Here is a 16,109-nt window from a genome sequence, read left to right on the forward strand (position 1 = left end):
AGATTATTGTGAGGATTTAATCAGTTAATATTTGTAAAAGCATTTAGAACAGAGCTTGGCAAATAGTCAGCAAAAAAGAAATCTTTGGTTTCCCTACTTTGTACCATAAAATAATTTTAGATTTATTCTTTCTCCTCAGCTCCTTTGCTGTTGTAAAATACTGCCCTGGAAATTCCAACTACGGATCAGGGAGCACGAGATGTAAGCAGTGCACTCAGGGCTGTAAGAGTTAGGGCGTCTAGCCCTGGCTCTGTGATTAAACAGCTCCGCCAGCCTTGCTAAAAATGTCCTGTCCTCACTGACCTCGGTTTCCTCAGTCTGTGAAGTGAGGGACCTCAACTTCATTAGATAACCTCAGTGCTTTCATATTCTATACATACCATTCCCAGTCCTACACTCAACTCAATGACTTGGTTTACTTGTTTAACTGGAAAAATATTTGGTATCTACCATTAGCCAGTGTGTCATAGCTGAAAAATGGGCAGGAAATCAGGGAAACCCTGTATGAGTGGCACTCCAAAGCCTGATGTTTGAGAGGATGTATTCGCACTTCTTTCTGCACCGCGTAAACCCTGACCGGCTCACCAGGAGGAGCTGTCCGGACGGTTTTCTGAAAGCCTCTGTTCTCTTGGAAGGATTACTGGGTCTCCAGAGGACACGGAAAACCCTTGCTCAAGAGGCTGGAGGGGCTCAGTATGAGGCATGACAGAGCATGACAGGCAGCTCTGTCAACCAGCTTTCCGGCTTGTGTCGCCGCTTGCTATCCGCGTTCTAGGAGGGAGGCCTCTCGCCTGGTTCCCCCCTCCCCGGGTGTCTAGGATGGGTGTCCCCGCGCCAGGCACACCCCTCCCTTCTTACCGTCCCTCCCAGCTGCCGTAGAAGCCGGTCGACGAGGTCTGTGCCCGTGCTCCCAGTGCCCTGCCGCTCCCCCTGTGCTTCCCCCTCCCGAGTCGGCCCTCGGCTTAGCATTGGTCCTTCAGGAAACGCGGTAGGGCACTTCGGTCCCCGCGTCGGAGCTGGGGCCGGGACCTGGCAAGGGGGTTTGCCCCGGCGCTAGTCGGTCAGGTCGGCGCCCCTGACAGCTCCGGGAGCCTCTGGCGCCGCGGACGCGCCAGCCCCAGCGCCAACCACCCGAGCGCCCGGCGGGGCGCCGCGAGGCAAAGCCGGAGAGCCGGCCGCGCCACCAAGGTGAGAGGCCCCGGCTCGCAGCAAGCGCTCCGACCCGGCTCTCCTCTCCTCCGCCAGGCTGCGTACCTGGGTGGCTGGGGACGGGCGCCTTTCCTCTCCGCGGCCTGAGGGCCAGCGTAGACACCACTCCCGGCGAGGGGCTGGAAGAAGGAGAAGGCAGGCACTCCTCGGGGGCGTCCCCCCGCCCCCAGCGATCGGCGCGGAGCGGAGATGGAGTTAGAGCCCGAGGCCAGTGTGCGCGCGCGGCTGTGTGCCCGTGTGCTTGGCCGCGCCCACACGTGAGCCGGGGACGGCGGCTTAGCCTGCACAGAGGGTGCGCTGGACCAGAGAGCCCCAAGGCCTGTTGGAGCGAGCCCAAATCTGGATGGTTTGTAACAGGGGCTGAAGAACTGCGAGACCTTCCCGAGGGCGCCGACCCGGGCTGTTAATGAAGGGAACTGACCTCTAACAACTGTGGCCCAGGGCAACGTCCCACCACACCCCCACGCCACGACGTTCCCTGGAGAAAGGTGCTTCATCTGAAAGACAGTACAGGTAAGGGAGAATCTTGTTTCTTCCCAAATATCCCTCCAGGAATATTAGGAGCTCTAGAAAGAGACATCATCAGGAAATGATAAGCTTTTGCGTGCCTGACACATCAGCGAAGGGAGAGGCCAAATCAATAAAGGAGCTCTTAGGCCTAATAAGAACAGCGAAGATCAGCCATCTGCACTTTTCAAAATAATTTCCCTTTTCCTTTTCTTTTTTCCCCTCCTTTCCCCTCCCCGCCTTGTCTGTCCCCTCTCTCCCCACCTCACTGTTTTTGTCCTCAGGAGTTTAGTAGAGGAGAGGGCTCTCTGTTAGACCCACTCTCCCCCACCCAATTCCTCATCCTGTTTCAAAATAAGAGTGAAGGAATCACCTTCTAAGCTGTCACCTGTCCTTTTCAGACAGGTTGGAAATTAAATCCCGTTTCCACTCGAGGCCCTGGGAATCCAAAAGGGAAACAAACCATACCAGACCAAAATTTCAAATGATTTCAAAGATTTCAAGATTTCAAGTAGGAATCTAAAATGAGTATTTGTTTATGATAATATACTGTTTATTTTTTTAAATAACATTTGAAAAATAATGTATCACTCAGGCTTGCATCATCAGTATTCAATGTGATTTACAGAAGCGCTTCAAAAGATGGTTTCTGTTAGTGTTGCAAAAGCACTTCTAATTTCGGTTGCCATGGTAACTGAAGACGTCGTCCTGCACTGTTGCAACTCTGCCTGGCTGGAACTAGGAACTATTCTTGAGGAGACCTCCTCATTGTCCCCTCATGTGGCCATGGTAATAATAATGGAGCTTATGAAAAGGATACTTGTTTCTTCCCCTTAAAATACTAAAAGCATAGGCAAGTTTAGGGTTTTAAAATTTTTTATCTTTTCGGAGTTTGCAATTTGTGCAACAGATCCTTCCTCTCAGACAAATGAGAGCAAACATGGCCTTCCAGCAAGTCAAATGGCTCTGAACTGTCATGCTGTCCCAGCTGCCTTCTCATAGCTCATTGCCGGTACAGAGGACACAGGAGAGTATCTGGTATTCCAAGAATTGTGGTCTGTGACCAGCTTTCCCTCCCCATTTAGCATTTAATTTTGGAATACTAATTAGCTTTCGAATTAGGAGATGGAGGAATGTGTGTGGGGGGGGGTTGTGCTGTGAGAGGCTAATGGGGGGAAAGCTGTGTCCAGTTCTCCATGGACTGGTGTTTTGTGTGCTGTTGAATTTGTCTAGTAAAGCCTTCACGGGTTTATTTTTGTCTTGACCACTGTTAGTGGTAAGCTTGGAAAAACCTTCAGAGAGGCCTCCTCCTGTGTTAGGAAAAAATGTGTATTGGATATTTAGTTTGAGGTGTGTGCTTTTTACTAATAACTAAACTACATTTAAAATAAAGACAGGTTTGTATGAAATATAAATTCCCCAGTAATAGCTGTGGCTAGGCCATAGAGCCCTTTATGTTCTCAGTTTAGCCTGAAACTTTTCCGTCAAAAAGCATCAATTTTGGGGGAGCCATAGTACCACATCAAAATACTTTAATCAGCAAACATCATTGTATTTAAAGAAACATAATTCTTTACACATCCATAATTCCTGAGCTTTGAAGCCTATAAATCAGTTTTGTACATGTCTGTGTGATTGAAAAATTTTAAATCCCTCTGAAGTTTTAGAAGAAAAGCAAAAACTTTGCCTTAATGAGTTAATGTTTCCAGCAAAATATAGTTCTATTTTGAGAAACTTAAAAATTAAAACATAGCATAAAATCCAACTTCATTCTTGGAATCTGATTATAGTCTTTCCCCAGAGATTAAAGAGCTGTAATTCACTGGCTGATTTTTTTTTTCACTTGTTGAAAGGACAACCTTTACAAAATTGGTCCCATTCTGTGTCTTGTTGTGTCTTATTGTTATTTTAGGAAAAGTTATTTTTTAGAAATCTTTTCTAGAATTTGCATTGTAGTTAAAAATTTCAAGAGAAAACAAAAATATTCAAATTATTTGTGAAGACAAAAGAAATTTATTTTAGAGAATTGGCTTCTGCAATTATGGGGGCCGGCAAGTCTAAAATTTGCAGGACAGGCTGGCAGGCTAGAAATTCAGACAGGAGTTGATGTTGTAGTACTGGAGCATAATTTCTTCCCTGGGAAACCTCAGTGTTTGCTCTTGAAACCTTCAGCTGTTTGGATGAGGCCTATCCACATTATGGAAGGTAATCTTTACTTCAAGGACACTGTAGATGTTAATAACATCTACAAAATACCTTTACAGCAAGATCTAGATTAGAATTTGACTAAACAACTGGGCACCATAGCATAGCCAGGTTGACATATGAAATTAACCATACATATCCCATTTAGCAAAATTCTCTGGCTACTCAGAATAGCTGGGAGGCCTGAATGGCTGGCAGAAGTACATTCTGGCCTCCTGCCTTACATCTTAACTACATGGGGTGGGGCAGCTTTCCCATCTCCGTGTCCTGCTAATCTAGCTGCTAACTGAACCTTCTGGCTCCTAATCTTTGAAGCCACCAAGAAAGCATTCTACATTTCCATATTTTGGGTCATTTAATTGGGATAATTTTTAGATACACTTGATTATGTAATTGCAATTTTGTGAATTAGAGCTTATTAAAGAATTACAACAAAAGCAACAGTCTCACTCCTTGGAGATGATCCCTTTCCATTCTTAGCTGTTTAATCACCTAACTACATATTTCCAAATATTTTGCTGATGTCCCTTGTTCTTGATTATCAATGTTAGAAAGTCACATAGCTGGCATCTATTGGTCCTGGCTTTTGTTGCTCTCAGTTTCTGGTTCCAGTGGCTTCTTCTCTGAGAGTCTGTGTGCCCTCTCCTAGCATCTCCAGGGCGTTTCTCTCTCTCTTTTCTCCAGGAATCAATCTCTTTTATCATTTCATAAAGGACTCCAGTAAAGGATTGAGACCCACCTCTAATGGGTCTCAATCTCAATTGAAACAACCTAATCAAAAGGTCCCGCTCACAGTAGGTCTGCATCCACAAGAATAGATTAAAAGAACATGGCCTATTCTGGGGTACATAACAGCTCCAAACTACTACAGGGGTTAAAGGTTGTGGGGAGGAACAGCTACAGGGGACAAGGACATGCAAGGACCACAGTGGAAAATTCTCAGTCCTTCAGTGCCTCTTACAAGTTATGTTACATTAAATTAATATCAGTTTACATTATTCTAAATTTGTAATTATTGTTTGCTGCAGAGCTAAATTTTGAAGTATGATTATATTTCTTTCTTTGTACAACTTTTTGGAGAAAATACTAATTTCTTCATTTGCTTAATTTTCTAGGAACCTATTGTTAATTCCTTCCAAATATTCTAATGGCTCTGTAAAACATCTCTCCTTAGTATTTTCCACAAAAGGAAATGCATCAAATAATATTAGTTCCCTCTCTACCCCTCTCCAGCCCTCCAACATGGAGCCCTCAGCCCTCCTGCTTGAACCAGTTGCTTTCTAGCCCTGACACACAGTCAGCATTCTGAATTTTCCCTTCACTTCTCTTTTGTGCTGACTCCTTGTTCTCTTTGTTTCCTCTTTCTTGATTTATTCCCTCATTTTATGCAGCACTCACTTTGATAGCTTCTTAAGAAAGTGTTATGTAAAGTATATTTTTAAAAGACTTTACCCGTCCATATTTCTTTATTTTATTCTCACACTTAATTGATGGTTTGCTTGGGCATAAGATTCTAGTTTGGAAATTTCCTGCAAATTTCTGAAGGCATTAGTTCATTGTTTTCTAGCTTCTAATGCTTCTGAGAAGTTAAATGACATTCTCATTCTTGACCCTTTGCATGAAATCTGTTTTTTCTCTCTGGAATCTTGTAGATTCTCTCATTGTATTATGAAATTTCATTAAGGGATGCTTGAGTAAGGACTAAGTTCATCTATCCAGTGGGATTGTTCAATATAGAAGCTCATGTCCTTCACTTCTGGGGAATTACCAACCTAGGCACACTGAGAAAGAAGACAAATTTCTAGTATCAGAAGTGGAAGAGGTGTTATCACTTCTGATCCCATGGGCATTAAGAAGATAATAAATGAATATTATGAGCAACTTTATACCCACAAATTTGATAACTTAGATAAAGTGGACCAATCTTGAAAGACACAATCTACCAAAATTCATATGAAGAGAATTAGATAAACTGAAGAGGCCCGTATCTATCAAAGAAATTGAATCAGTAATTAATAATTTTCCAGAACAAAGTACTAGGTCCAAATGCTTTAAATGGTGAATTCTAACAAAATTTAAGTAAGAAATGACACTAATTCTCTACAATCTCTTCCAGAAAATGGAAGCAGAGTGGATATCTCCTAACTCATTCTATTAAGCTAGCATTAGCCTAATACTTTACAAGAAAGGAAAACTACAGATCAGTATCTCTCATGAACATATAAAAATCCTTGACAAAATATTAGCAAATCAAATACAACAATGCATAAGAATGATACACTATGACAAAATGAGATTTATCCTGGATATGCAAGGCTTGTTCAACATTTAATCAATTAATGTAATTCACCACATCAGTAGACTAAAGAAGAAAAGTCATACAACCATATCAATCGATTCAGAAAAAGCTTTCAACAAGATCCAACACCCATTTTGATTTGGAAAAAAAAAGCTCTCAGCAAATTAAGTGGGGATGGGTGACTTCCTCAACTTGATAAAGTACATCTACAAAAAACCTATAGGTAACATCATACTTAATGCTGAGAAACTAGATGCTTTTGCCCAAAGATTGGAAACAGGACAAAGATGTCCCCTTTCACTACTCCTATTCGTCAGTTGTTCCATTTTATTGGTCACTAATTATTGTTGATTGCATCAACTCAGCACTTTTCTCTTTGAATAATTTGGTTGCTGCCCTTTGGAATCCTGCATGCTGTCAGCACATTCCATTTGCATGAACAGGGTTCGCCATTTTCTTGCTACTTTTGTCTTTTTGAAAAAATATCTCTCTTTTCCTATAGTAATCATAATCTTTGACTAACATTTTGAATATTCTTAGTGCATTTGCTTTATGGGACATGCTGGTTTTAAAAACTAAACATGACACAAAGATAAGCTAGTTTGCTATAGGCTAATCAGTAATATGATGGCCAAGTCTAAAATGACTTGCATCTTTCACAATCTTTCATACCAATTATTGGTAATACTGCTGAGTAAATGTTTCTTTAGAATATAGATTTGTTCACTTTTTCATTTTACAGTAGAGGAAACAAATCAAGAGATGTTAAGTGTGGAGTGAGAATGCTACCCAGTGTGAAAGTTACTAGGACACCTGGCTCCTTTTTAGACACTCATTCTTTCCTAAGTCTTTTTCACACTGCCTCCTCTCTCTCCTTGGCTACCTAGACCTATATTTCTTCTCTTTTTATGAATCCTTTTTTTCTTTGTTATAAAGAATTATGATGTTTCTTTGCTGTTAAACATATAAAATATGTGTTATAAAACAATACATATTCTAGAGGCAGCATGGAGTAGTGGTTACACATTGATGCTGGAGCCAGTTTGCGGGCTTTGAATCTTGGCTCTGTGATTCACCTACTGTGTGACCTTGGGCAAATGATTTGACCTCTTCATGCCTCAGCTTTCTTGGGTATAGTAATAGCACCTACCTTCTAGAATTGCTGTGAGAATTAAATGAATTAATTCATGTAAATCTCTTAGGGCAGTGCCTGACACTCAATAAATATCCATATTGCTATTATTATTGTCAAAAATATGGAAATGAATATGATGAAAAATAATCATCTATAATCCTACTAGCTAGAAAGATGGCAAAGGTTAATATTTCAAAGGGTTTTTTAAATAAAGAAAAAAACAAAATTGAGGTATTGTATATGCAGTTTTATTTGTTGCTTTTTCCACTCATCTTTATATTTTGAGCTTTTTTCCAGTGCTGTTGAATATTCAATATTCTTCTATATGATATATTCGTTTTCTGTGTAGGTCTTAACAGAACTAACAAATTAGGCTCTCAATAAGAACTGATTGACTGGGAATCCAGCTCTTTCTTTAGGCTTGGGATAGGTGTAAAGAGAGGTTCTTCTGTCATGAATGTGAGAAGACAGGTCCCATTTTTATACAATGAAAGCATTCCCAAGATGACACCTGAAAAGTGTGTGCTACAACAGAAGGAGGAAGTACTCATGTAAAAGACAAAGGAGGAGTGGGGGGAAAGCATGGACAAGAACCAAAATGGAAGTAGTGGGACATGACTCAGTGGGGCCACCAACCCTGGAGGTGTGGGTCTCCCACCTGCACAGCAGACACCAAACGGAATGTGGGTCCCATGTTTTGATTCTTCTTGGAAACCTCAGGTATTAGGTGAGGCTGGGATGCCAGTGGGAAGGCGTCTGGTACAGTCACCTTCTGAAGCTCGGGCTGCTTTGGACTTTCCAGTCTCCTCCTCAGAGATCTGATCCAATTTGGCTCTTTCACAATACGTGACAGTCACTGTTTTGCTTCACTCACACAGGACATGTGTGACTAGAAACAGCCATTGAGCAACATTTTCACAGTTTAAAAATTAAGCCTTGAGCAGCTCCAGTGAAGATAAATGCCTTGAGAATAATGTGTGTAAGTATCATTGCTACAAATTTGTGTTAGTGTGCTTGTGTTCTGTCATATTGCACATGTTTGAGTATTACTGTCTCCCCAGGAATCAGAGAAGTTCTTCTGAGGAGTGTGGGCTAGAAGGCAAGCTTTGGATTGAGATATTTAGAAGTGAAGAAAAGTACCTCTGTCTTACCCAAACTTCCTTAAGAGTCACTCTCCCTGTCTAGCACACATGAGACCCCCTCTACGTGCGTTGGTGACTACTATCTGCCATTATAGTAAGAAAAATAAAAAATAAAAAAGATTTGCCAAAGTTCTAAAATAATTGAGTTAATAACTATAGAAAATAGAATGCAATTTTTTTAATGGTACTATTTAGCAGTGCTAAGTAAGTACAGTCTTGACTTAAACCTCTTTTTTTTCACTGCTAGTACATTCAGTGAGAGTTGCAAGTTGACGACAAATCTTTTTATTCAATGCTAGAATATTTGTTGAAATTAGCCCGTCAGTACAGAAACTAAGATTCAGATTTCAAATACAGAGTATTAGGTCCATTCTTGGCTAGCAAAATACACTCTGGTCATTTTAATAATGAAGATTCTTAAAAGCCTTTTAAACTTTTTGAACTTTCTGTTTAGACAAATACCGCTCAGAAATAACCAACAGCACCAGTTCTTGAGCTCCTGAGGAACACAATGAAGTACCAGTTTTTCCACCTTTATTGCCTCCAATTCAATGATATATGATAAGAACCCACATTTCCTTATTTTTTAGTACTTGCTTAGTCACACCTGCAAGTTCCCAGGACCCATCCCCTTCAGGAAGTTTTCCCTGAACCCTCAGGTGTCTTCCTCTGGGCGCCCAATGCACAGAGAATAAGTCGATTGGGTTAAGTTTGGGAGATGGAAAAGTACACAGTTTATATGCTACAGACTTTTATTTGAAAAGACTAACAACAAACAACTTTTAACGCTGCTTTCTTTTGGGTGATGAACACTTTGCACTAAGGTATGTTGCTGAGTTATGATTTGGCCTTATGAACATTTTGAAGACGAATAGCGCAAAATAAAACACCTATTTATATTTATAAAGCCAAATATAGTTTTTTGGCCTCACAAAACTTATAACAAAAATTTCACGTGAAGAGAAAAATATATTTTTTCTAAGTTATTCTCCTGTTAGTTGAGTGTGTAGTAGAGTAACTCCTATTTAATAATCAAGTCCTCCTTGATGAAGAGAAAATACCTACTTCTTCCAAATTTTCTTTTGAGTTGATCTGACATACAAATATTTACTTAGCTCATTCTTTTTTCTTATCTTGGATTTTAAATCCAAAAAATTTGTCTTTGATACTTATTCATTCTGTTATGCTGGCTGATGGGCTGAGGTAGTGGAATGAGATGAAGAAACTTGGTTCTAGTCTTGTCTCTGCTACTAACCAGCAAATCTCTTTACCTCCCTGGATCTGCTTACTTGAATACACAATGAGAGATTAGGTAATCCTATGGGGCCCCTCCAGTTTAAACTCTTAAAAGTCCATGACCGTGTTTGAGTTATCAAGGGAAACCAGGAATCAACAGATTTACCTGGAGCCTCAGGTTGGTTTGATTTAAAGAAGTGTGAAGAAGTAAGATTGCAGAAGAAAACTGAGATGGGACCATTAAGTGCCTGGATGTTCAGCTAAGCAAATTGTCTTTTGTTTTTTGGCAGAAGGAAGGTATTTCCTAAGCAGCATGGAAGAAGATCAGTGTGAAATAAGCATGCTGAGTGCATTAGAGGAAAGGAAAAGACTTGTTTTACTCCAAATTCTAAGCTATTAAAAAATGTTCATTAAGCTAACAACACACCTGATCTACAAAACAGAGTGCCTTTCCTGGAAGGTCAAGTTCTAGTGTCGTTCACCTGTTGATGGATTTGCCTTCGAGATGTTCTTTCTGATGGCACCTCACAGGTCTAATCATTCTTTCACAGCCGATGACTGGTTGTTTTTCAACCTCAGTGTGCCTCCCTCCCCCACCCCCCACCCCCATTATTTTTTTGCTATTACTGGAATAATGTTGATGGTCTTTAGTTTTGCTCCTTACCTGTTGTCCCACCCAAGGCTACTTCACTACTTAGCAGCTCCAAAAAAAGGCCTTATTTCTAGCCTTTCCTTCAGTTCCCAAAGAAAGAAGTTATTGGTGTTCTAGGATTAAATTTACGCCTCCACTGTCAACATTTTACTGTTAAATCTATAGCTTCTTCAGTGAAGTATGGTGTCATTATCAGAGCTCAGTCTGAACTTTTCATAAAATCCTCTCCTTCATAAAAGATATCCCCAATGTTTTGCAAACTTATTTCCCTGTCACCCCTCTTTTGAAATGAAAGATTTAGAATCTGGATAATTTGTATGTTCAGTCATCCTAACCAGTTTTTGTTTAGATTTTCCCTTGGGAAACAATGCTAGCAAATAGCTGAAAATATTAGCATTCCAATGTCATTGTACTGCCACTTTAGGTAGTAAACAGGCCATGAATTTTGATATTTAAACTGCTCATTGAAGAAATAAAATTGTTCTTAATTGCAGACAAAGATTTTGAACATAGAAAATCCTAAAAACTCTACTCACAAACTATTAGAATTAATAAGGGAGGTCAACAGAGTTCCCAGAGACAAGATCTATATGTAAATTCAATAACATTTGTATTCACTAGCAATAATTCAGTGATAATGTGAAAATATAATAATAAAAAATATCCCATTAACACAAGTAGCAATAAAATCTATAAGGAAACTAAGAATAAGTCTAACAGAAGAGCCAAGAGAGACATAAATAGAGGAAAATTATGAAAGTTTATTGGAAGACATAAAAGATCTAACAAATGGAAAAAATATCATGCTTAATAATGGAATACTCACTATCATAAAGATGTAAACTCTCTTCCAAATCAATCTATAAATTTTGTGAATTCCAATCAAATTCTCAGCTGCAGTTTGTTTTTGCATGTGGAAATTGATGAGTTGATTCTATAATTCATATGGAATTCTAAAGAATCAAGAGTAGTCAAGAAAATTTAATAGGGTCAGACTCACCCTAGCAGATATCAAGGTTATTCACAAAGGGATAGTCCAATTGACCAATGAAACAGAATAAAAAATTCAGAAAGGAGCCCATTCATATATTGGAATTTGGTATTTAATAAAAAGATGGTTACAAATCATAAAAGAGGTAAGGATTAATCAGTAAGTGTTTAATGAGACAGTTGGCTATCCATATCATTTCCTCTCACCGTACACAAAAGTTAATTTTATGTCTAGTACATATATGTAAATGTAAAAAGCAAAATTTAAAATACCTAGAAGAAAATATAGAATAATACCTTCATATAGTCACACACAGTACAAACCATGATGCCTTAAACTACATTAATGGTTAAGCCACAGTCTAGGGGAATTAATTATATGCAACTCATATAGTCTAGAGAAATTAGTATCCCCTGCAGATCCATAAGAGAAAAACATCCCAATAGAAAAGGGCAAAGAAATTCACAGAACAAGGAAAATTAGTGGCCAAAAAAACATATGAAAGGATAATCATCTTCATTAGTAAGCAGGAAAATGTAAACTAAAACATCAAAGGGATGACATTTCACACCAGTCATACTGGCAAAAATTAAAAGTCCAACAAACTCCTTGCAAGCAAGAATGTGGAGAAATGGGGAGTCTTATACATATTGCTGACTCAATCCTTTTGAAGCAGTATCTAGTGAAGTTGAAATAGACATACTTTTGACTAAGCAATGCTTTTTCTAGGTATATTCCATAGAAATATTTTCCATACTGTGTGTGTGTGTGTGTGTGTTTGAGAGAGAGAGAGAAGGGGGTGGTGAGAGAGAGAGAGAGAGAGAGAGAGAGAGACCATGAACAAGGATTAATTACAGCACTGTTTGGTAATCTCTCTCTTATAGAATGTGTGTAGTTAATGGTTCTAGAAGCTGGCTTCTAGACAAAGACTAGGAAAATGACTAAGATGTTTATCTTTATTCTATAGCTTTATTTTTCCTAATTTCTGAATAATAGGGCCTTGTGGGCAAGGGGCTTGTCAGGATTAGAAGAAATGGATCATTCAAACCAGATGATTTCTGCAGAAGAGCTCCAAGGAGCCAGTACAATATAAATGAAGAAATATAGCACCTAGGCATGAATACCTGACGACTGTCGCTGGGTTGAGGAGTGCTCAAATTTCCCATATTCTGCTCAATGAAGTTCCTGCTGCTTAAATGCAGCAGTCACTCACGGGTACTACATTAAAAGGCCCTATCAGGAGAAAGCTGGACAAAGACAGGAACAAATACTTACTGGACTGAAACCCAAAAATACAGAAGCATCCTACTTTTAGCCCACTTTGAGTACTTTCTAAATCCTAAAAGAACACCCAGAATTAACACACTGGTTGAAGAACTTCATTATGTCTTTGGCTATTACTAAAGTGTTTGACAAGATATATTTGGAAACCAGCAGAGTAATCATTTTTTTTTTTTTTTTTTGACTTTCAGAGTAGTCATTATATTTCAAGCAAATAGGCATAGTGGTTAAATGAGAGGGCTCATTCAGGGCTATCTAACTACATCCCAGTTTTCCATGTAATATAAATTTAAAGGATGCACTTGGCATCTACACTTTTGAAAAGTGCTGTGTATGTGCGCCCTCTCCTAAGTTTGATAGAATCAAGAGGAAAAATATGCTTCCTAGCCTTTGATTTCATTTTACTGGCCAAACATGGGAGAGACAGGATGGCTGGTCTGTGGGGGTGCAGTATCAGCTTAGACCCTGCTCTATTAAATTGCTGGTGTTTTAGATGTCTTTTTTGCCACCAAATTGGAAACCACTCTAAACAAGAGAAATGTTCTGGTATGTTTTTGTCATTGTTATATTATTGTAGTTGTGGTAGTGGCTCATGCTTTGAAGTTTGAGACTCTAAGAAGTTTTGTATTAATAATGAACCATGCAACTTCTGACTACAGAGTGCAATAAGGTTCTAATTTGTCAGCTTTTAACCTAAAGTGTTCTAAAGATCAAAATTGTAATTTTACCCTCCTAACTATCTAGTGAGTGTATGTTTGACAAAATGAGAGAGTTCCTCTTATGGATATTGACTGTCATAGGTCTCATGCATTGGTAATTTATGCATGCCCAATTGATACCATGTTAACACTGAAGACACAGTTTTCCAAGCAATTGTAAATCCCCGAGGAGTGCCTTTCTTACCTGTCCTTATGCTTTAATTATTAGAAAGGGATAGTTGTGTTTCAAATGTTACTGTTCTAAAATGGGTGCAGTAGACTCAGTAATTGACGAGATGTAATGGAGCCAGCTCCATAAGCATGAATCATTAATCACAGTAAATATTAAATATTACATTTTGAAAGACAATAATTGTAAGGAAATGGTGGTCTTGTGAACCAGGATAATAGATAAGGGTAAAGATTCTGGAGGCAACCTGGGCTTTATTTCCAGCTGCACCATTTACTAACCAGCTACTTAACATCATTCTACTTCAGGTTCCTCATCTGTTCAATGGAGATAATAATAAAAATAATAATACCTATGTATAGGCTTGTTATGGAGATTAAATGAGTCAATATATATGAAGCACTGGAATGGTGCCTGGCAAAGAGTGAGGCCTCTATACTTGTTAGATGTTGTTATTATTACCTCTAAAGAATGTGAGGATTAAGTGAAAGGATGGATCTTAACAGCTTTGTGTTCTAGTTTGCTAAAGTTGCCAAATTGCAATATACCAGAACTGTGTTGGCTTTTACAATGGGGATTTATTAACTTAGAAGCTTACAATTCTGAGGCCATGAAAATGTCCAAATCTAGACATCATCATGATGATACTTTTTTCCTGAAGACAGTCTGCTGGTGATCTGGGACTTCTGTCACATGTCCAGGCACATGGCAGCATCTGCTGGTCTCTCCTTTCTCTTCCAGGTTTCGGTGCTTCCAGCTTCTGGCTTCAGTGACTTCCTCTCTGTTTCTGTGGCTTTCTCTATCAGCATCTGTATCTTTTTCTCTGTCAGCTTCTGTGTCTTTCTCTCAATTTCATCCTCTTAGAAAGGACTCCAGTAAGAGGATTAAGACCCACCTGGGGCATGCCACAACTGAAATAACCTAATCAAAAGGTCCCACCCACAACAGGTTTACACCCACAGGAATGGATTAGCTTTAAGAACATGATCTTCTGGGGTACATACAGCTTCAAACCATCACAGTTTGCAAGCTGTAAAATGCTTTGGTAACTCTAAAGCACAATACCAATGTTAGTTTATATCCTCTAGATTTCGGGCAATATTTGCATTTATGTAATGCAGTGGTTCTTATATAGGAGTGAATACCACAATCATCTAGAGAACTTGTCAAATATGTGGATTCCTGCTTTTTGCTCCCTGCCCCTTCACCTGCTGGTTAGGGGGTGGAGGCGAGGAGATGAGGACTCTGTTTCAGAAGGTCTGAGGTAGGACATAGGGAATTCCATTTTAACAAATGTCCAGATGATTCTGATGCCAGTGTATTATATATCAACCAAGTTTTGAGAAACACTGCTCCCAGACTCTTCTTTAGGGAGCTGAAAACTTTACATGTACTCACTGATTTATGATTAACTTCATGCCTTCCTAATGCCTTGGGTCCTTATTTTCAAAATTAGTTTTATTGTCTAATATTTGAGGCTTCAAAGAATACTTAATATTTATATTTGGATATAAATACACTTACTTCTGGTTACCACTCTCAGAAAACTAGGAGAACACCCTGCCCAAAGTAAGCACTGATCAGTCCCATTCATCTGATCAGTTCTGTCCCTCTAACCTAAGATACTTAAGCTAAAGTCCTTGCAGTGTGCGCCAGTTTGGATGTATTATGTCCCCCAAAACACCATGTTCTTTGATGCAGTCTTGTGCGGGCAGATGTATTAGTGTTGATTAGGTTGGAATCCTTTGAGTGGGTCCATGGAGATGTGACTCAATCAACTGTGGGTGAGACCTTTGAGTGGATAATTTCCATGGAGGTATTACCCCACTGTACCAGTTTGAATATATTGTGTCCCCCAAATGCCATTATCTTTGATGTAACCTTGTGTGGGCAGACGTTATCGGTGTTGATTAGATTGTAATTCTTTTGAGTGTTTCTTTGGAATGCTCCCCGCCCAGCTGTGGGTGATGACTCTGATTGGATAATTTCCATGGAGGTGTTGCTCTGCCCATTTGAGGTGGGTTTAAGTTGATCACTGAAGCCATATAAATGAGCCACAGCCGAGAGGGGCACTTTGAAGAAAGCACAGGAGCTGCAGATGAGAGATAGTTTGAAGACAGCCATTGAAAGCAGACTCTTGCTCTGGAGAAGCTAATTTTGAGGAACTGCAGCCTAGAGAGGAACGTCCTGGGAGAAAGCCATTTTGAAACCAGAGCTTTGGAGCAGACACCAGCCACATGCCTTCCCAGCTAACAGAGGTTTTCCAGACACCATTGTCCATCCTCCAGTAAAGGTACCTGACTGCTGATGTGTTACCTTGGACACTTTATGGCCTTAAGACTGTAACTGTGTAACCAAATAAACCCCCTTTTATAAAAGCCAATCCATCTCTGGTGTTTTGCATTCTGGCAGCATTAGCAAACTAGAACACCCACCAATTCAGAGTGGGTCTTAATTGAATCACTGGAGTCCTAAAAAAGTGTTCACAGACAGAAGGAGGTGCTGCTTCCAAGAAAGACACTTTGAAGAATGCACAGGAGCTGAGAGTGGAGCTGGAACACAAC

General features: G+C 39.7%; 1 protein-coding gene across 2 annotated transcripts in view; it reads left to right on the plus strand.

Moving 5' to 3' along the window:
- The first annotated feature begins 909 nt into the window (after positions 1-909).
- The window catches only part of NIM1K (NIM1 serine/threonine protein kinase), a 97,130-nt gene continuing 81,930 nt past the window's right edge, over positions 910-16,109 (plus strand). For both annotated transcript variants that reach the window (XM_037799123.1, XM_037799125.1), the window contains exon 1: positions 910-1,722. The gene's annotated coding sequence lies outside the window, so the exon portion shown is untranslated. The remainder of the gene's footprint in view (positions 1,723-16,109) is intronic.

This window comes from Choloepus didactylus, chromosome 11, assembly GCF_015220235.1.
Source record: "Choloepus didactylus isolate mChoDid1 chromosome 11, mChoDid1.pri, whole genome shotgun sequence".
Lineage (NCBI taxonomy): Eukaryota > Metazoa > Chordata > Mammalia > Pilosa > Megalonychidae > Choloepus > Choloepus didactylus.